This window comes from Phodopus roborovskii, unplaced genomic scaffold, assembly GCF_943737965.1.
Source record: "Phodopus roborovskii unplaced genomic scaffold, PHOROB, whole genome shotgun sequence".
Taxonomy (NCBI): domain Eukaryota; kingdom Metazoa; phylum Chordata; class Mammalia; order Rodentia; family Cricetidae; genus Phodopus; species Phodopus roborovskii.
The window spans coordinates 53368897-53391803 of record NW_026126418.1 but is presented as its reverse complement, the minus strand read 5'-3'; the positions used below and the strand labels follow the sequence as shown (position 1 = coordinate 53391803).

Genomic DNA, 22907 nt, shown 5'->3' with positions numbered 1-22907 from the left:
CCAGTTTCTGTCTTACACTAAGTCACAAAGTGCTAAGCTTGCTATTTCTAGTATTTATGTTGAAAATTACTTGCCATTTCCTGATCCTACTGTTTGTTGGTGGCAGTTATGAGAAGAAGTATACTGAGAAGGAGGGCTGAGATGAGGAACATTACTGCTTTGCAGTGTCACTATGGAAACAGAAAAGAGTGGTGAAGCTTTATATAAGTGTCAAAAAACTCAATCCTACTTGAGTTTTGAACCCACCTCACCAAGTCCATACTTGTAATCCTATCTTGATATTCTATAACAAGCAGGATGCTCCAGTTAATGGTTTCAACAGCTAAGATTAATTGCTAGTCCAAGGCACTCTCTCTATAGATGCACATATGCTGTCTTGTGCATCTATAGCAGACTCAGAGACTAAGTAGAAACAACAGATACTTATTTCTTAAGTTTTAGGTGTTGGGAAGTCCAAGAGGGAGGGGTTAGCATCTGGTGAGTGCCTTCATGCTATGTCCTCCCATGCAAACGTAGCAAGGGCAGAATGGCTTGTACAAGGAGTATGAGATGAGGCAAATTACCCCCTTTACTCACTCTATGAGGGAAGCATACACTTTCTGAAGGTTGAGCCACTTTCTGAAGAAGCCTGATTCTTAAGAATTAAGACTTTATTCTGTTAACACTAGGGAGAGCGTTTTTATTGCACACATTGTATGAGGCTACACATTCAAACCATAGTACCTCCTTTGCCATCAAATCAAGGATATTTGTTCTGGTGGAATTATGGGTATCACTGTTGGGAATGAAGGAAGAAGTTGATGGGATGACAGGACTCTAATGCCATGAAATCGCCATGATTTTACTTTCCTTGGTTTTAAGTAAGGGGGGGGCATTAATAAGGAGTAATTCAACCAGTACTTGCCTATCTCAGGTACAAAGAGAAGTTGGGAAAATAAAGGTAGTAACACTTTTAGACTTTTAGTCATTTTTTTTTGAAGAATCCTATTTAGCTTACATATTTCTGCCCATGTCCTCCTACTTTTCTCCCTTTCCTCCTAAACATTTTCATTGTTGATGCTTTCTGGGAGATGTGTATTTCTTTGAAATACATGAAAGCCCATGTAAGATGGAATCTGTGTTCCATTTTGATTTTTGTTGCTGTGATAAAATACGAACTAAAAGCAACACAGGGAGGAAAGGGTTTACTGCAGGTTACAGTAGTCTGTCCTGAAGGGAAGTGAGGGCAGGGACTTCAGGCAGGAACTGAAAGTAGAGCCCCTGGAGACATGCTGCTTACTGGCTTGCATTTCCTCGCTTGTTCAGTTTGCTTTCTAATACAATTCAGTACCATCTGTCCATGGGTGGCACTACCCACAGTGGGCTGGGTCTCCCCCCTTTCAATCAAGGCTTCCTTCCAGCCAATCTAATGGAGGATTTCCTTTTTCCAGAAAGCTGTACCTTGTATAAAGTTTACATATAACTAACCAGCACACTGTTCTTATGCAAAAAAAACAAAACAACACCCCCCCCCTTTCTGTGAGAAACAAGGTATCAAGTGAGGCCTTAAAGCAGCTGAGCCCATCTTTGACTGCAGCCAGGATCACTGTTTCCCAGTAAAAAACTGGTAGAGAAAATTGAGTTCCTCTAATAAATTCCACTGCAGCCACTTGGCTGTAAATGATTTTTTAAAAGTTACTTGACTGTGCAAACTGGCTAGAGCAGAAATATTTTAATGATGTTTCAAGAGCTTAATGTCAACCATCAGTGCCCAATAAAGGAAAATTACTTTTACTGATACATCTGGAAATAAGATGGGTTTTTGAGCCCAAATCCCCCAAGCTTTGCATAAAATCTGGAGTTTAATTCATACTCTGTGCCTGTTATATAAACTTTTTATATTTGGTAGAGACAAAGAAGATGCATTAGACATGACTTGTTAGATCGAAAATTGAGTAAAATGTTAGTGCATGTTAAATTTATTGTTCGCCTATTGAGGGAAAAAAGAAAGCAAATAATTTGTTTAAGGAAAACAGCTTTCTTTAAAGAAAGGGCAATATTTTAGTAAGTAGAAAGGGACAGGGAATGCATTTTGAGATAGAAGCTGCATCACTGTGATGAGAGATGTGGTGTGCCAAACAGCTACTTTGAAGGAGACACACTGATCTGAATATAAAATTTTGTTCCATTCCTGTAAAGTCCTAACTGAATCTTCATTTGTAACTGTTTATGCACCTAACTAATATTTATCGCATAGCTTCTCTGTGAGCCAGCATCGGAGGAAGCACTGGTAATATTTCAGCAAATAAGATAAGCTTACACCAAATGGATTTTTCAAATAATTAACTCAAGAACTCATAGATTAGGAAAAATGAAGTTTAGCTGTGTGCTGGTGGCATGAAACCCAAAATAATGGCAAGCACAATTACTCCCTGTAGCTTTAGGTTATCAGACTCAAGAGCGCCTCCATCTGCATGAGAAACCTTGGGCCCTTTATCTTGCAACTCAGCCATTCTTTGGTGTCCTTTTCTTTTCTTTTCTTTTCTTTTCTTTTCTTTTCTTTTCTTTTTCTTCTTCTTCTTTTGATTTTATTTAGTGTGTGTGTGTGTGTGTGTGTGTGTGTGTGTGTGTGTGTGTACATGTGCACAGGTACTGAAGAATAGTAGAGGTCCGATTTCCCTTGATTTGGAGTTACAATTGGTAGTGAGCCACCTGCCACGGGTGCTAGGATAGGACTCAGGTCTTCTATGAGAGCAGCAAGCACTTGTAAACACGGAGCCATCTCTCAAGCCCCAAGCCCCATGCTTTGTGCTTTCTTACTCACTGTGTATGCATGTTCTGCCCTTTGAGTCTATTGTCTTTTTGTTGGCATAGTACATCTGAGATATAAAATATTGCTTATGGCAATGATCAACTCCTTTTTCCTCTGCAGTAGTGTTCCATTTTGTGGCCACAATATAGTTTATTTTCTAGTTGAAGAAACTGAGGGTGTTTTGAGATTTTGGTGATAAAATTACCTAAAGATTTGTTCACAATTTTCTCTCTGAAAAAAAAGAATAAGCTTTTCTTTCACTTGGACAGACATCTAGAAACAGGATTGATGAGTTATATGGTTGGGTGTCTACTGGATTTCATAAAGCTGCCAAATTATTTTTTAGTGTGTCCATAGCATTTTTTTCATGTTTGGGTGAGTTTTACTTATTTTTCTTTCACAGACAATAGGTATTTTCATACGGCATATTTTGGTTATATTTCCCCCTCCCCTACTCCTCTCAGTTCTTGACAACCTCTCCTCCCATGTGGATCCACACCCTTTTTGTCTTAGAAAACAAACAGGCATCCAAGGAATAATAATAAAATAAATAAAATTCAAATAAATCAGAGTATGACAAAACAAACAAGAAAAAGAGCCAAAGAAAAGGCAAAAGAAATGCATATAGATAACATACATTTGCATAATTAGGAATCCCATAAAACTCCCAAACTGGAAGTCATGATTTATGTGCAAAAAAACCTTTAAAGTAGAAAATAAAATAATATAAAACACCTTGACTCAACATTATGCCAGTGAGTTTGTTTTGTTAGCTATCTACTCCTGGGCATGGAGACTGCCTTTAAGAGTGATTTGTTTCCCCAGTGAGATTCCCTTGGAAGAAAAAAAAATTATTTCAAGTGACTCTCAGTTGGAGATAGATTCTAGGTTAGAGATGGGGGGCATTTGTCCATTTCCTTCACTTCTGGACCCCATCTGATCAGACCCATGTAGGCTACTTATATGCTGCCACAGTCTCTGTGTATCTTGGTGCAGTGAAGCGACACCATGGCAAAGTTTCTCTGTGTAACATCCTTGGTAGACCTGGACCTCTCTTTGTTGATGATGCTGGCCTCAAACTCAAAGAGATCTGTCTCCCTCTGCCTCCCAAGTGCTCAGATTAAGGGCACATGTCACCACCAACCAGTTCACAACAACTCTTGTAAAGGAAAATATTTAATTGTGGCTGACTTACAGGTTCAGAGGGTCACTCCAATATGGTCATGGCAGAAAGCATGGTAGTGCACAGAAGACACAGTACTGGAAAAGTAGCTAAGAGTTCTACACCTGGTTCAGCAGACAGCAGGGAAGAGAGACTGACAATGGGTCTGGATTGAGCTTCCAAAACCTCAAAGCCCACCCCCAGTGACACACTTCCTCCAATAATGTCACACCTCCTAATATTACCGTTCTCTATGAACCTATGGGGACCATTTTCATTCAATCACCACACCAAGTTTGCATGTTAGCCCTGTTATGTCTCAAATGTGTTGTACACTGTATGAAAATGTATTGCTGTGATTCATGTAATGAAGCTGAATGGCCAATAGCTATGCAGAGAGTATAGGCGGGACTTCTGGGCAGAGAGAAAACTCTGGGAATAAGAAAGGTGTAATCATCAGCCAGATGCAGAGGAACCAGAGTGGGCAATACGGAGATGAGGTAATGAGCCACATGGAAGAATGCAGATTTAAAAATAGGGATTAATTTAAGTTACAAGAACCAGTTAGGAACAAGTCTAAGCTAAGGCCCAACTTTTATAATTCATAATAAGTCTCCATGTCTTTATTTGCAGGCTGGCAGTCGTGACATGAAAGCTTGCTACAAGAAGGTCTTGATTCCTTAGTGTTTTCCAACCTCTCTGGCTCTGTGCTCTTTCTGCCGCCCCCCCCCCCACCTCCCTGGCAGCATTCCCTGATCCGTAAGTGGAGGAATTTGATGAAAACTTACCCTTTAGGGCTCTGTGTTCCAAGATGTCTCACTCTCTGCATATTGTCTGGCTGTGGATCTCTGTTACACCCACAAGTTTTGTGCCATTGTTGGACCAGGAAATCTTAATAGTCAGGTCACTCTTCTATATCAAAGGCTTTGCAGCTGGGTTGGTGTTTTCCTTTCTCCTTTGGTATAATGCAGAGTACTTTCCAGTACCATGGATATTAATCTGTAGTGGTGATGGCTCCAGGTAGGCTTCTTTGTGCTCCATGAGTTCTGTCTTCAATAATGGGGCCTGACTGTCAGTTTGTGGAGAGCCAAAAGTGGCCAGAGCATTTTCCAGTCATACTGGAAGCATGTCAATGTCATTCATCAGCACCAGGCATTGTTGGGGTTTTCCATCTTTCTTACAGTTATACAAATAAGTGTGTAGAGTTTCTCACATAGTTTTAATTGGCATTTCACTATTTCTATCGAGCATCCTTTGATGTGCCACTTAGCATCTGTATATCTTTGGTTCATTCACTATCTTTGCTTGCTTGATTTCTTATTGTTGAATTTTTAGAGCTCCTTGCATATTGGTTACCAACTCAATGTCAGGGATAATTTGAAAGGATTTTTTCCCAACCTATATTTGCCATTTCATTCTTTTAATGGGGTGTTGTTTGTAAGTGGAAAAAAAATGGATTGAACAAAATCCAACTGATGTTTTGTTTTGTATTGTGCTTTTTATTTGTTCTTCAATTTTCAAATTACAAGCCTCAGATTTTTATGTTGAAAGTAAAATTTGATTTAAGAAAACTTAAGAAAAAGGAAAAGAACAAATTTCTTTAGACTTTTTATAAATAATAAATTAGCCTAAATAGGAATCAAGTATAATTATATCAGAGAGTTTATGCAGGAAATACTGAGAGTATAGAAACACAAGGCAAGGCTTTGATGATAATATTCACAACATGGAACTATGATCAATTAGGTTTTGGGCAATAATATGTTAACACATGAGGTACACTGCATCTGAGGTGTGTATTCAAAATTGTATTTATTCTCTCATTTATTTTAGTGTTTTCACTGAGTACCTACTATGAACAAGGTCCTATGATCCACATGGGTGTGTACACAAAGCATATGATGGAAGACAAAAGTGCCAATAGATGGATAAGGAAGTAGACTGTAACACAGCTTGCTAAGAACTGTGATACACACATGTTCAGAGCAAAACCTGCTTCTTTATGTAGATGTAGTGATTTCATCATACTAATCTCAGTTTGAGATTATTTGCTTGTGTGGCTATTTGATTTAAAGTCTGCCTCTCTCGTGGTGTGCTCCAGGAAAATGAACTGGATTTATGCTTCCTTCATTGTGCCTGGCACATAGCAGGATCTGGATTAATAATCATTGTCTAAATAAAGTGCTTGTGCTCGAAGCATGGTGAGGAGGGTGTGCTAATTCTTGTAGTTTTGATGAAGAAGGTGACATCTGAAATGAATCTTGAAGTAGTAGTAGGAACTTGCTGTCAGGGAGGAAGGGTACTGAGTGTGCTGTGTTGCTGTAATGTCTTACTCATAGGTGTCTGTCCACTCCCTTGGGGCAGGAGGAGATCAGCATAAGAGGCTGGCTCTCACCGGCAAAGTATGGCAGTTAGAGAAAGTCAGAAAGAGATGGTGTGGTGGCCTGCTTGAGAGAATGGTTTAAAGGCTGCCATTATAAAGTTCTGATCAGACACGAAGAGGATGTGAGTGGCAGTTGAGGGATCAGGAAGGGACCAATTCTAGAGCTGTTCTATGAATGGGATAATGGGGAAGGAAGGGTGGAACAAAAGACTTTAGCATTTTTAGCTTCTTTGATGTGTGAGGAGTGATGTGCGTTGGTAGTTGACATTAACTTTTTTCTAAAGTTAAGTTTTTTCTAAAATATGTTTACTAGAAAGTGCAATAAAATACGAAGGGTAAGACATAAATTATTCATTATCCCAATGCTTAAGGATAATGGGACATTTTATATGCATGTCCTTTATTTGTTCCTGTGGGTTCCAGTTCTCTGCTCTCTAGCCTTCTGAACTGCTGTAACTGAACAACAGTGGTAACTACTTTTCTTCCTCCTCTTCTTGTTTTATGTTTGAGACAGTGTTTCTCACGCAGCCTGGCTGGTTTAGAATTTTCCAAGTTTACCAAGTTGGCTTTGAATTCATAATGACCCTCCTGTCTCTGTTTTGTCACTGGCAGGGTTAGAAGCACGGATCACCATGTCCAGTCTGAACGTTGTTTAGAATCCAAACATTAAAGTCTTACCTAATATATACTATATACTAAACTAATAAATTGATTGATTTTTGTGGTGGTAGACATTAAATTAGGGCTTCTTGTATGCCAGGGAAGTGTTCTATTATGAATTAAAGCCCCAGCCGTGATTTTGATTTTTCAATCAGATGAACTAGACTTATAGTAGTGAACTGTCAAAACCAGTTTTTCCCCGGGGAATTGTCAACATTCTGACACTCTCATTAATAATGAATCTACCCTGATGGTATAACCTCTCCATATACTAAGGGCAAAGGGCAGAACCACTTTGATTAGTTCATAAAATGCTAATTCCAAATGCTGAGCTGTGAGAAGCCCAAGACAGCAGCATCTCCTATTTGCCAAAAGGATATATAGTGTTCTCGTTTTTTGTGGACTTGAATTCCAAGCCTGTATAAGTTTGCGAGAGTTTGTACATGAGTAGAAATTGAGAAAAATGCTGAGGCCCTGAAGTTGTTGATCAAAAACATCTTTAGGTTCTTACAAATGGTGCTGTTGAGGCTGAGATCAAGATACGTTAAAGGAAAAGCGTGTTTTTACTTTGGAAGACAGTATGATATTGGGAAGGACAGGGGCAGGGGGATTCAGAGGAGGCTTAAAATAGTGCCTGAAACAGAGCCCAAGAGGACTTACAAAGACCCAAGATGGACTGGGGCTGTCAGTGGGGCTTCTTGTTTTTAATTTTAATTTTATGTATGCATGTATTTATTTTTGGACAGGGTTTCTCTGTGTAGCATTGGAGCCTGTCCTGGAACTGGCTCTGTAGACCAGACTGGCCTCAATCTCAAAGAGACCCGCCCATCTCTACCACCCAAGTGCTGGGATTAAAGGCCCAGGAGGAAAAGAGTCTCAGGTGACAAGGAGAGAGAATTGGCAGGGTGTGTGTGTGTGTGTGTGTGTGTGTGTGTGTGTGTTTTGTTGTTGTTGTTGTTGTTGTGGTGGTGGTGGTGGTGGTTGTTACTTAAAGGGTTTGACATGATAGAATTTTGCTCGGGTTTTCCCCTCAAATCCTTCTTACTGCTTTCCATCCTCCAGCCCACTGCAAAAGTCAAGTGCCTTTGGGTTTGGAGCTCCAACTCTTAGATCAGTAGGAGTTTCCACACGGAGAAGGCTAGGAGTGAGATTGGCCTGGGCGTTGTTGCTCAGCAGTGCTTGCGAGGACACGTGGCTGCTGGCCACCATGAGCTGCGCAGCTCAGGCAGGGGTGTCGCTCACAGGAAGAGACCTGCAACCTGAACAAACAGATAGCCATGGACACTCCACGAGAACCCGCTTCCCGGACAGGTCCCTAGTTCCCCGTTTTCCACCACAGTTTTCTGTGGGAGTTTGCAGACTTGGATGCTGGGTCTGATCCCCGCTAGTTGGGCGGTGCGCGCCAGGCCAATGAACGAGTCCCGTGGAGGGCTCGGCTCCTCCTGCACGCGCTGATTGGCCTCGAGACCCTCGAGGTCGGGCGCGAGTGGGAGTGGCGCGCGCCCCCCGCCGCCCCGCGCGTCCCTCCCGCGGCGCTCGTGCACTCCTTCTGCTGCTGCGCTCCCTGCTCGGGCTGCGCGCGGGCGGCGCTCCGCATTGCACACGCGAGGGGCGCCGCAGTGTTCGTGGGATGGGGCAGCGGGCTGCCTCTGGCGGCAGGGACGCGTGCAGCCCAGGTGAGTGGAAGGAGGACAGTCGGAGGTGGGGGCACAAAAGGAGGCGCTGGGTGCAGGCGACCCGGAGTGCCACCCGGGGGCTGTCCTGCGGGGGTCGGAGTAGTGGCTGCTGAGCTCCGTGGCGGGCGAAATGCTGAGAGCAGCAAGCAGGTTGAGAGTGCGCCCCCCCCCCCACCCCTGCGCGCCCCGGAGGGATGCAAACATCCGGAGCCGCCAAGTTCAAGGCTGGGAAGCTTCTCAGGCCCGGGCCAGCCTGTATTCAGAACTCCCGCTGGAGTGAGTTCCTGGGCGGTGGAGTAGCCGCGCCCCACGTGTTGCTGCCAGGCTTTGCCCACCCGAGGCGGCTGTGGGAGACGCAGTGTGTTAGGGCACCGCCCAGCTGCTGGGCCCTGAGACCACCCACCCTGGCGACCCAAGTGGGAACTACCCACTGAGGGAGTGGGGACTTCACTTAGACTTGATTTCTGTCTGCTTCTCAGGTTACAGTCGTTGTGTTGACTCCTGTTTAACTAAGCATTTAATTTCAACAGAAAGCGCTCTATTTGTTGGTATATGACTCATTTTGGTCCTTCCATAGACTCCTATTCCTGTCTCCTGCCTGGTCCCGTTTCAAAAACTTGATGCTTGGGCAGTTTTATCCATGATGGTCACAGATATCTTTAGGATGACAATAAGTGTATTCCTTAGGAATCACAAAGACTTGTTTTAACTAGAGGGCTCTGGGGAAGGTGCAAGTATTTGTATTAGCGATTTGGTGAACAACGGTTGACCCCCCCACCCCCGCCCCTATAACACATGTTAAAAAGAATAGTATGTTTGTCCGTTTGATAAAATACCCAAGGCACGACTTTCAAAATTCAGTTTTCTTTGTGGGAGGAGAGGGACTTCAGATTCTCCAGGAGAAAGCTAAAGCTAATTTCTTGTGCACACTGCTCTGGACAGCTGTCATTGACATTGGAGCAACTTACTTAACAGCCCTAACATTTTCTTCTGAGTGACAGGAACTCTAAGTAGCTGTTTAAAAAAATCTAAATCTGTTCCTGATTTCTCTAGACAACATGGTTATATGTGCTTGTGTGAACCCAGTTTGCAAAAGGTATTTGTGCAATCGTCCATGAAACTGTTTAATGTACATGGATGTTAAATGCATTTAAATGTAAAACATCTATCCCCTTTCAGTTTTAGTTTGTACCTTATCCAAGGGCAGCAGGCTGAGGAGGACTTAAAAGAGGCTTCCTTGTTTAAACAGCGGTTTACAGCATTCAAGTCCTGAGAACACACAGTAGCTTTCCAAACTTGTGGGCACACATAGCTCACTATGAATTGTATGTTAGTTCCCTGGGTTAAAAATATGTTTCTCAACCCACCCAAAAAGGTAGATGTGGTTCATGGGGGTACGATTTGAAGCTGTTGAAAAGGTTTGTAGGGTGAATGTGTACAGTGTGAAATGCATAAATGGAACTGATTCTTGGAATGTATGATGGATAAAAATAATCATATATTGTATCATAAGGTGTTATATATGTGATACATTGAAATATCTGTGAGGAAGTAATACTGTATCACTCCCATTATCCAGATGGAACAATTGAGGCTTTCAGATTGATTTATTTCCAAGGTTGAATGATAGAGCTCAAATTAGGGTAGTTTCTGAATTCTTCCTTTACACCATCTGTATTTCTTGCCTTCCATTCTTTTGTAAAATTTCTACCTTCATGACTTACATTCTGCTGTTTGCTGATTTTTTATTTTTATACCTCTCTTGATTGTTCAACCCATAGCTTCAGGAATTTTGTATCACCATTAAAAGGCTTTGCTTACTGTCACTTCACTTCCATTGAAGTGTGGCTGATGAACGCTCAAGAAGAAGGCTAACGATGGCTTTAAAGAACCACTGTTAGCTGATAAAGTTAGTTGATAAAGATACAATTAGTCAAACCCTAAAGGATAATGTACTCATGGTGGTGTCTCGGGAAAATCGGTGGCCAGCTAGTGTCAGGGGCATCTGAAAAGCATTCCTGTTTTCTTCTTTGTAAGCAGAAACACCTCACAGGTTCTGTAGGCAATTGACAATGAAATCACGAGTGATTGTTTCTGTCCTGTTATTCATATGACTCAAATCAACCCAGAATTACTATAGGAAGAGCATATCTGGTAATAATAAGTCCCAGAGATATACAGCAGGAGATGCTGATGGGAGAGAACACTCGTCTACTTGCATAGAGAGTTGACACATTTCTGCCTATCTGGTTATTTGTTGAGGACCTAGTATTTGTAGACCTTTTCTTGGAAAATGGTGGCTCAGAATGTTTACTTGGGATACGGCACAAAGTTTATTGAGAGTCATGAGGTTAATTTTGTGTGCATTAATGTAGTGCATATTGAGTTCACAAGCACCAAGTTTAGTTAATTGTGTGGGGTTTGGGTTCAAGTCTTGGCATCATGTTCTGTGAAACTTCAGAAGGTTATCAAACATCTCTGTAATTCAACTTCTTTGCAGTGCTGAAAAATGAACCTGTTTCATGCAGTAGTTTGATTTGCTCATGAAGTATTTATTGATGCTCTAGTTGTAGCAGCCCTGCTCTGGGTGCTGCTGATGGATACCATCTAGCACCTGACTCTAATGTGATGCATATAAAGTCTCCAGCATGGGTTGTGGTACCTAGGAATGCCCCGTGACTGGTAGGTGTTGGTACCATCCCTTCATTCAGGAACTGTTCACTTCGTGACTACCGTATAAAACAGATGATAGTATGTAATATAGAGTGGTTTTAGTTCAGCATGGGAGAGGGCATGCCAAAGAAAGAGGCCAAATATATAATCATTATAAAAAAAGGAATTCAGTGCTGACATGGTGGGGAAAATTAAGGAAATATTTGAAAATCAAATAAAACATAAGAAATTGATGGGTATATAAATTGCCTTATTGGTACCCAAGTATAGTAAGAAAAGTAAAGGTCTTAGACTCAAGTGCTTTAAAACACTGAATACGTAGGGGAAAAGTAAAGAAGATTGCGCCTAAGTACATGGAATGACAGGGACTATTTGAAGGACTATCAAGTTATTATTATAACCCTCACGAAGGTTGATATATCCTATGTAAAATTGACATGAAATAATAAGAAATGAGTTTGAAAGGGGTCATTGGGATAGATGTCTGATACCGTTTTGAAACACAAACATACACTCAGAAGTCAAGAGAGATAATGCAGAGTGTAAGTGGATGCTTCTGTTTCTGCTGAGTAAGAGTCCAGCACTCGGGCTCCCTCAAGCAGTTCACACACTGGAGGTAATAGATCAAGAAGTGTTATAGAGAGTTTTCTTGGCCAGGCAGGTCCTAGGTCCCGCTGCCCTTGAGTCTTAATTATTAACCCCTTTCTATCAATCTATTTATTGCCATGAGGCTGTGGTGTACCCCATAATGCCTGGTATGCTGTTATTCCTTTGGGAGCATCGCAACTCTGGCTGGCTCACTTTGCCTATCTTTCCCAGAATTATCCTAGTCCTACCTATCTCCCTACCTCTATTGGCCACAGTGTTTTATTCATCAACCAATGAGAGAAACATATATACAGAGGACAACCCCCATCAAAGAAGTGCCATGTTCTCAGAGGACTCCAGGCCTGACCAACAGGCTAGTTACAGGTCAATCACCAAGGCCGGATGACTTTCACCCAAGTGTGTGTGAGAGACTTGGTTCCTAAGACAGCTCTTCAGAGCACAAGTGGGGGATTAGCTGGTGTCCTCCTGCAGGACTCCAGTTAGGAAACAGGCTTCAGGAAATGCCCTTGGGCCATCACATCAGACTATGTCCTGTGTGTAATTGGGACAGAAGTATTAAGAGCAAACAGATGATAACAAATAATGGCCTATTTTGGAAAATGGGGGATTAATACTAGGGGTTGAGGAGGAAAATAGGGTTGTCACAAAAATATTACAGAAAGCATGTTTTTAAAATCTTTCAGAGAACGTTATTAATTAACATGTCCTCTGGTTTCTTTCTTATTTACAGCATTTTGTTAGGAATGGGAACCAAGCAGGTAGGATCAATAGGCACTTGTGAGTGACAAATAGAATCCTCCAGGAAGTAGTTTGGATATGGTCATGTTTAACACGTTGTAGATGTGTGTAGATGATAGGCCATGGCTAATGGTAAGGGCACTATGGGACCAACTTAAAGGACAGTCTGAGTGCGAAGACAAAAGTAAGATTAAAGTCAGATAAGTATATTTGGAAAAGCAGTTCCTAGTGTGCTTATGGGGGTGTGGTTTTAAAGTCTGTCCCTAGCAGCTGACAGCATAGCTGGGTGGCATCTCTCAGCTCTTCTTTTTAGTAAAAATGTTCAAGGCAGTGTGAAGAAAAGAGAGGCTTATAAAACTGCTTTTAAACGTATATAACCCGTGAGTTTATCTAAATGTGTGTGTGTGTGTGTGTGTGTGTGTGTGTGTGTGTGTGTGTGTGTGTGTTGAGACTGTGTGCCTGTGCATGTGTACAGAGAACAGAGCTCCTCTCTTAATGTTGCCTTATTGCTTTGAGATAGGTTCTCTCAAAATGCTTGCTCTTTAAGCTAGGCAGGGTCTGCCTGCATTTACCCCACAAATGCTGGGCTTTGCAGGCATGCATTGTCATGCCTGTCCTTTTGCATGAGTGACAGGGAGCCACACTCAGGACCACATGCTTGTAGAGCAGATGTTCTTATCCACTGAGCCACGTCCTCAACCCTTGATCAAAAATTTCTACACTGCCTGTGATATATTGCTCTTATAAAGAAATTTATTGTGTGGGGGGTAAAAAAGGTCTACTGTTTTAAGTGTTGATTTGTACAATGTCTTACTATCAAGAAAGATACATTTGAGTGGCAATCATTTTTCCTGCCTTCTCAGCATCCATGGATATGTGGATGTGAGTTTGACTGCCCACCAGCTCTGGATTCTTTCACTAAAGAGCAGCATGTTGAAATGAGTGTTTTATGGATTTTGTTTGGCACCAATGCTTCTATAAATTGTCACAGCTGGCCAAAACCTGCCAGGATTCTGTTTGCTGTGACTCTTAGGATGTGAAGAACCAAGCACATAGCCTACATGAAAACAAGGGCCAAGCTACTTCTTACCTCCTAGAGGAATTTATACTTGCCTTGGTATACGGCATAGAGACATCTCCCAGGAATAAATATTGCTGAGTGTCCTGAATTGAATAAAGGGGCTGAAAGCCTTAGGGAATCAAAGAAATGTGAATAAGGAGTTCAGAGAGTTATCTATCCTCTGATATAACATGATTCGCTGGTCTTGATTTAGTCTTGTGTCTGGTTATTTTCCTGTCTTTTCTTGTATCATGAAAGTGGCTGGTGTTTGTCATTGTAGACTATCTATCATAGTATGTACATACATCCTTACACATGCTCACGCACACACATGCACACCTACATGTCCAGTTAGCCTTGACTCTTTTGGTAAAGAGTTTGCAAGAAACATTCAAACTATTAATTATTGATTTTTGATGGTTTGAATATTGTTAACCTTACCAATCCATGTGTCAGAATCTAAAAACAAATGTTGTAGTGTCAAGAATTAGGGCTGTTAGTGCCCAGCCCCCTGTATTGGTGCCTCTACAGAAGAAATTGAAGAGAACTTCTTGCCTGTCAGCCATGTGAAGATAAAGTAACAAGATGTGATCTGAGAGGCAGAGCATGACCCTTACCCAGACAGCACATCTGCTGGCTCCTTCATCTTGGATTTCCCAGCCTCTACATCTCTAAGCAATATATTCCACTTGTTTGTAAAGTGACTGTCTATGGCATTTTGTTATGGCAATATGGGTGGACTAAGATACACTAAAACCTGATCCCTTTGAGGGATTCAGAATTCCTTGTACATTTTTTTCTAGCAGCAACTTAATATTGGATTATGATCAAGATAATATTCCAGATATTTTTTAGAAAGATTTAGCAGAAGAAATGAAGATTTTCATCTTGTTCTGATATAAAATCTGCTGTGTATGTTATGGCATGCCACTCTTCCTGTCATTTAAGAAACCTGTGTGACAAAGAGTCAGATAAGAACACATGGATGTTGAGTTGGGTTGTTACCCAGGATTGTGAGTGAGGGTTCCAACTATGTAGTTATTAACTGATGATGGAATGTTAAGAATGCTGGCTAGGAGAGATAATGGCTTAAGTGACAGGATCCTACTACCTATTAGAGATTCAACTAATGAGACTTCAAGACTGCTGTAAGTCAAACCAGACAGTATGTAAACCAGAAGGCTCTAGGATAGGGTCTTCTTTTAGGGAACCCTTGAAATGGTCACACAGAGAAGCTTGGGAATAAGATTATGGCGACCATGTTGGATTGGCTTAGGGAAAGATCATTTCACTTAGAAGCCTCATCCTCCTAGATACCAAGATCTCTATAACAACTCCACAGATAAGTCTCCCAGCCTCCTACCCACAGTGGGCACACCAAGTTTAAAGACTCATGGCTGACAGAGAATGCCTAAGTGTGATGCTCCAACTGGTACCTTTGACATTTTTACCCTTTCTGGGTTGCTACAACAGAAGATCTAGACAAATACCTGAAGTCCAATTCTAATGTAGTAGACATAGTTACAAGTAGAATGAATTTGGATTGCTTCTCATGAAAATTAAAAAAATAAAACAGGCATAGCCAATGTTATTTGCAAACCAGGGGTTTAGATAGAAAGTATGAGCTCAAATATGTTGTAATTCCATGTCTCCAGCCATGCATTCCCATCTGCTTATTCTTGTTTTTTTGATAAGAGGATACAGAGAATATGGTTAATTTAGGTTAAAATGCTTTCTAATGTATTTATGAATAATTACCACAAATTGGATTGTTAGTCAAAATGAATATTGGTTATGATATCTTGATCTTTGATATGGATTTCATAAGCCTTAGACATAAGAATTCTTAAAACCAGGATTGTACACTTACCTGAACTCCACACCTCTGCATTTTGATTGGTTGTGGTTTTCTGTAGTGGTCTCCATCCATTGCAAAGAGAAATTTCCTTGATGACAGTGAAGACTACACTTATCTGTGGGTATAAGAACAAAGAGCATTTCAAGTCAATTAGATAGCTGTTGGTTACCACCAAGTTACCCATCTCACTACTGCACTCTCAGGGTTCTTGTCCCATGCTTGTTGTTCTGGTTCATAGGCATAATAGCTGGGTACGACTGTTGGTGGAGTCTTCTTTGGAAGCTTCACTGACACCTTAAAAGCCAGTTCTCAGGGAGGGGTTTTTCAGGTTAGTTCTAGCCCTAGCTCCTCTGGGCCCTGCATTTGAAGTGAACCTCAATTTTTCTAACATTTTTATGCTCTAAGAAGCAGAGGAAAAGATTGTAACTTTTTTTTTCCTTTTCCATCCCAAGTATATAATATTAGCAATGGTGCATGGTATTTAAGATTCCTTTCAGGACATCCAGAAACACCTGTTCCTGTGTGAGAGTACAGAAATTCAGATACTGCATAAACTTTTTTCATTTTGAGTTCTTACGACCCTTTTCTTTCTGTCTCTGAAGCTCCTCATCTACAGCATGGTACCGGCTTGTGAGCACTGGTGTTAATTTTCCATGGCTGCTGGACTGTGTGCATGTTTAGGGGTCAAGGTTTGCTTGTGCTCCTGTGCTGGCTCTACCAGTTACCTTCATGTGTTGCCTGCAGCAAATTCTTTTCGTTCAGTTTTCCTGGCTGGTTGACATTTAGTGAGCTGGTCACCCACTGTCTGGACTTCATTGCCTCAAATATAAAGTCAAGGGGCTCTGCAATTAAACTTTAAAGTTCCACATGAGTGGGAAACAAAGTAATGCCTTTTGACATTTAAAACTTCCTATTTCTGCTGACCTATTGAAATGATGGACTAGAAGTGAAGCATGAATTGGGCATACAGTCCAAAAGGAGATCAGTGTACAGGAGTCCCTGGCTTCTAACAGTATAGTTGTAGAATAAATAATTGAAGGTCTTGTACATCTTCCTGGAATTTATTTCTTTTTCCCTTGTAAGAATCTCACCATTCTCTGACTTGATTATCCATTTGGACTACATTGACTTTCTTAGACTGTTTCTGTCTTGGAGAGGAAAAAAAATCTACTTTCAATTATTCTCAAATATTGCCATTTAAAATACCGACTTACATAGAAGTAATATTTGGCATTTATGTACTGACTTTCTGTAGATCAAAAGACTGCATTAGAAATACATGCTTTTTCTTTTATGTAGAACTTCATAGAAACATTTTCTTTTTATCAAATTCTTTTAATGTAGAACCACAGTCACCCAACTCAGGAAATTCACAGCCACTTTTGCAGTATTTCTGGTTTGTTCTCTGAGAAGTACTGCTTGGTCAAGAGTGGTCCTCATCATTTCCCAGTTGACAAGCCTTTTTATCCTTCAAGGCCAAGTCCAGTGCACCTCTCCAAAGAAGCCTTTTGATCTGATTCCCCCATCAGTGTCAGTTTAAACTCTTCTACAGATCCCTGTGTTTTACATTAGTGTAATTTTTAAAAATTCAACCTAATTACTTATATAGTGACTTGTTTCTCTTGGATGCCAGCATTTTGTCTAGTATAGATAAAGTCCCCAATAAAGACACCAATGGGAATGTTAATTTTCATAGAGAATGGCCATAAAGATCCAGGAGGCATGGGATGGGAAGGGCAGGTTTTGTGTATTATGACAGCTGCTGCCTGCCTAAGTGTGGCTTCTGGATGTCCAGGAGAACAGAGAGATCTCACATGCTGTGGAGGGCCTCAACAGGACCATCCAGGCTTTGTGTCCTAGGAATATCTTCCAGGTATAGACGATGTAGGGAAACGGACTCAAAGCTGTGAGTCACCTGCAGTCAGGACTTTGGAAAATTGCAGCTGACATCTTCACAGATAAAAATAAAACCAGGCTGCATTGTACTTTATACCAAACCATGTTAAGCTATGTAAGCAATTTCTTTCTATTAATAGTTCAAGGAAGACAATAATGGCCCTCTTTCTCATCCAGACTGAATTATTTTCTTGTAACTTCTTTATTAATTCTCCATTTTCCCTGTATCTCTAGGTCACATGGGGGGGCTTCTGAGTTATAAATAAATACAGGCTATGTTGGGTGTTTGATCCTAGATAAAATAGAGGGTGCTGTAGCAAGGTTGCTCTGTGTAAACAAGGTGTGCACTGGCCTTCTGTGCTCTTGAACACCTGTTTGAGAACCACCTCTCATGAGGCTCCTCCCCCTGTCAGAGGGAATAATGCACATGGAAAATGTGCCTTTTAAAACAGAGACCTAGACAAGACCAGATCTATTTAATATGGCATGGCCAGCATTCTTCATGTTTACTGTCACATGCTGGAATGGGGGCCAATTGAAATGTTTTAAGGAGCATCTGGTGATGTGTGTCTCATCAGTTCTGAGGAATGGTGCAGAATTGAACTCCTCCCCTTGCCGGTGCTGTTTTTCAATGTAGGTCAGTGAGACTAGTGAAAACATCATGATGTGGGAGACAGTTCCCCCCAAGGCTATTCAGATTGAACTTTCCAGATGAGGTGAGCCCCGTCTCATAAAGTGGAATGGCATTTTCAAAGGTTGTCTGCAGTGCTACTTCTTTCTTGGTTGAGGAGCTATGCTGCAGAGACCTTTGCTAGAGGGGACAATTTTCAGCTAGGCCACGCATGTTCAAGGAATGTAGAGTGCCATGGCATGTGGAAGGCCTAGCAGGCAAAGTAGTTTTCTCTAGCTTCTGAACTGCTCTGACATTGCATGTGGGTTTTGGATCTCTCTTAGAGCGGCAGAAAACTAGGTTTGATTGGATACAAAATGGAAAGGAGATCGTGTGGAAAGGGAGCTGGTGGACAGGTGACAAGTGTCATCTACTTTATTCTGTTTAGTGAAACTTTCTATCTAATGCTATTGAGGGAAGCCAGAGAAACAAATAAGCATGAGGGGGACTACAAAACCCATATAAGCCATCTATTTTAGTGTACCATCTCTCTGGTCTTGCTGTTCAGTCAAACCACTCTCTTGACATACCACTGTCTCAACTCCCAAATCTGGATTAGCATGCACCTTAGTGGATGAATACAAGCTGGAAAACAGGAATCTAGCAGAATGTAAAGGCTGAGAGACTGTGCATCCAAGGGGGAGACTGGAGTCTATGAGCTCCCCCTTGTTCAGGTCAACAGTCTGTGGGTATCTTCAGTCTGGTCTTGACCCCTTTGCTTATCACGTCTCCCTCTCTGCAACTGGATTCCAGGAGTTCAACTCAGTGTTTAGCTGTGGCTATCTGCTTCTACTTCTATCAGGTACTAGATGAAGGCTCTAGAATGGTATATAAGGTAGTGATTAATCTCATTATTGGGGAAAAACATTTAAAGTAGCCTCTCCACTATTACTTAGAATGTTAGTTGGGGTCATCCCATCCTTGTAGATCTCTGGACATTTCCCTAGTACCAGATTCCTCTTAAAACCTATAATGGCTCCCTCTGTTATGGTATCTCTTTTCTTGTTCTCCTCTATCCTTTCCCTGTCTCAATCTTCCTGCTTTCCCTATCTCTTCCTCCTAATTCCCTCTCCCCTCCCCCCATGCTCCAAATTTGCTTGGGAGACCTTGCAGCTAGCCTCCTTGCCTGGACGAGTGTGTTATCTGTGAGCCTTTTGATTAGAAATTCACTGATAGAAAATCCCCTCCTCTACCTTAACATAAAGCTAGGTTGAGAGAACAAACCTGCAAGCTATGCATTTCCCTTATTTTTATAGTGTGGACTGCATTAAGTCACTGACAGTTGAAACATAAATAATGAATTCTTCAAGTGCACACACAAACTTAACAAAACATTTATATTAAAAGAAAGGATACAACTTTGGGAAAGAACAATGTATAAAAAACTTACGTTTTATTCTGACAGCATTTCTGAACAAAGCAGTACAATTAATCATAGAGCTGTACCATGAAGATGTAAAGATGAATACTGATGTGCACTATTCTTCCCTGTGGCATCATGACTATGGGATGTGTTTAGCACCCCCTCTACCACACTTGGATTTTGTATTGGCTTCTCTGTCAGATGTGTTGCTTTAAAAAGAGAGAGTACATTTAATGTATTCCTTGACAATTTCATGCATGTATGCAGTGTAGCTAGGTCATATTCAACACAAATTCCTCACTTGTTACCTACCAGAGGTGTTCAGTACTTCATCTATCCACCATCTTCTGCCTTCTCTTCTGCTTTGTCACCATGTCCAGTTAGTGCACATAGCTTTGGAGCATAGGCAACTTATCACCAGCTATGCTCCTGAGCAAAATGGCTGTCTCTGCCTCAGCAGCTATAAGTCATCAATAGCAATTCATATAGTGGTGAAACCTCATGAGCCCTTCTCATATCCATTGTAGAATGTTGACTGGCTTGCTTTTGTGCAAGTAGCCATAGTCCATGTGTACATTAGCCATGTGAAGTACAGTAGATAGAACTTCCCAGCAGTCTTCATTTGCCATCTCTTACGATTCTTCTGCCCCTGCATCTGCAATGATCCATGAGCCTTTTTGTGGGGGCATTGATATAAATGTCTAGATTAGGGCTGAACATTCATAGTCAGTTATTCTTAGCACCTTGACCAATTAGGAGTCTCTTCTGGCTAATACAAAATAAAGTAAGATAATGTATTTGACAAATATTGAAAGCAAGACCAATCTATGGATACAAAAAATATTTAGAAAACAGTTAAACTCATTTAGCAAAACAATAGTGCCATGTTCTTCCCTAGAGACTTGACCAGGTTTACATCACCAGGTATGAATTCTGTCCCATGGAACAGGTCTTAAGCCCTATCAGGGAGCAGTTCCTTTCTCCCCTAAGTGTCATTGCCACTGTAGTACCAATGGGCATGTCTTACCTGGCAGGCCAGTGTTGTAGGCTGCATAATTACTGCTTGGTAAGTCTATTCATGGCCATTGTTTCCCCAGCAATCTGCATAGCATCTCTTAGCACTGTGAAACTGGTTATCAGGAGGGAAGTTTCTAAGTTGGTTCTAGCTTGATTTCTTTATCAGACTTTCCTTGATGTGGTGAAGTGCTAAGAGTTTTTAGATAAAGGCAGAGAGTAGAGGCAGGTAGGAAGTCAGGATAGAGCATGGCTAGATCTGCACTAGACCTCTGCCTGTTGAACTAGTGCCTCTTGTTGGGTGTGTGTAAATGAACATAGGGTGTCATATGTGGCCTTTGAGTCAAGAAGAGAAGAGTCCATACTGCCCATTTGTCAGAGTTTGCCACTCTACTGTGTGAATTTTCTTGAATTGTAAAATGTAACTCTTTGCAGTAAATTTTAGGTGATGTACAGCAGGTACCTGAAGTTAGGTTATCCATTTTCTTTATATGATTTTAAAGAAATATTTTAATTAGTGTTAGAAAAAATTAAAATCTGCTAACAATTCCCTTTTATAATTAAGTTTACATGCTACATTGTTTTAAATATTTTGTTGTTTGTCCTCTGCCTTAATTTTTAATATTTTTTGTAGTTTCGTATTGTTTGAATCAAAGATACATGTGATGAAATGCTAGTATTCCTTTTAGATTTTCTGGTCTTGTTTAAACAGACTAAAACTATGCCTTGTGACCTAGCTATCACACTTCTGGGTATATATCCAAGGGAAGTGAAATCACTATGCCAGAGAGATACATACACATCTGTGTTTATTGTGGTACTATTCATGCTAACATATGAAACCAGCCAAGTGTCCATCAAAAGAATACACAAAAGAAGAAGTGGAAGACATTGTGTTAAGTGAAATAAACTAGACACATAATAAATACAATGTTTTTCTATGGAAGGTAAATATTTGACTTGATATTGGGATAGTATATTATAGAGATTGGGAAAGGACTGGGTGGGAGGGTGGAGAAAGGGAGGGCTGATTTGATCAGTGCACACAATACTGATGTATGGAAACTCCACATTGAATTGCATTTGTGTGCACAGTTAATATGTACTAATAAAAATAAATTCCCATGAATCAAACTAAATAAAATATTTTATAAGTAGTCTGTAAATAGAATTAGTTATATCCATTCACTTAGGTATACTTTCATTTTCCAAGGTATGTATTAAAATTTCATGAATAGTTGATAATTTTGTTTTTCCCAGTTATAAAAGATACTGTAGGGCTGCAGAGATGGTCAAATACTTGCACTTCCTTTGTAAGTCTTGACAGCTTGAGTTCAGTTCCCAGGATCCAGAGCAGGAGAAAATTGACTCCCAACAGTTGTGTGTCATGACATCTCTGTGTCTACATTTACATACACACACAGACACATACACACACGCACGCACACACACACACACACACACACACACACACACACACACACCTTTATAATATAGGCTCATGTCTGGGGTCTCCTGCACCTGCACCTGCACCTGTGGCCGGTCTGACTTGTCTTGCAGGAGTCACCTGCACCTTGTATCAGTTTTTCCATTCATCTCTACCAGCATTAGAAGCAGCCTTGCCTACCTTTGTAAACACTGGCGATTCTTTATCACTCATCACTGCGCTCATGCTCACAGATGCTGGGTAGTTATCTGATGAGGCACTCTCCCTGGGTGTTTGCTGAGTAAATGAACAGATTACTTAATGAGCGGTGCTTATTATAATTGTCCCCACTTTCATGCGGCTGTTACCTGGCATCCTGCACGATTTTACTTAACAATTAAAAGAACATTTTTTATAACTCACAAGATTGATACTAATTAGTGTTTCATGTTTATTTTCATGTTTTCTGAGATGCACAGATAAAGTTAAGAGAAGTCTACATAGAGACTTTGGCACAGAGTGCTCAGAGCTGATCCCTATATCTGTGTGATCAGTATTCAACCACAGCTGATCTTAATTGTTGGTAGAGAACAGAGTCTCCTCATGTGGGTCTCCTCATGTGGGACTAACATGCTACCATGGGACCGAACAGACATGTCATAAAGCCACTTAGTAGGGTATGTTTTGGCATGTTTCAGCATTTGCCCTCTGGAATTCTCGGCTGTTTTATGGATGATGGATTTCCATAAAGTCTTCTATGAAAAGAAATCATTGGTGTGCACTTAATCACTGAAATTTTATAGTAAGTACTCAATGTGCAGAAAACTTGAGGCTTCCCAGCTGTTTTTCAGGTTTAGTGATTTGTATGTCTCTCTCTCTAAGGACTGAGTATTGGGACATGAAACTGTGTCTTAGGGTAGATGGGTAG

General features: G+C 41.0%; 1 protein-coding gene across 1 annotated transcript in view; it reads left to right on the top strand.

Moving 5' to 3' along the window:
• Nucleotides 1-8520: 8520 nt before the first annotated feature.
• The window catches only part of Lypd6 (LY6/PLAUR domain containing 6), a 117121-nt gene continuing 102734 nt past the window's right edge, over nt 8521-22907 (top strand). Inside the window, exon 1 of the mRNA XM_051184722.1 lies at nt 8521-8672. The gene's annotated coding sequence lies outside the window, so the exon portion shown is untranslated. The remainder of the gene's footprint in view (nt 8673-22907) is intronic.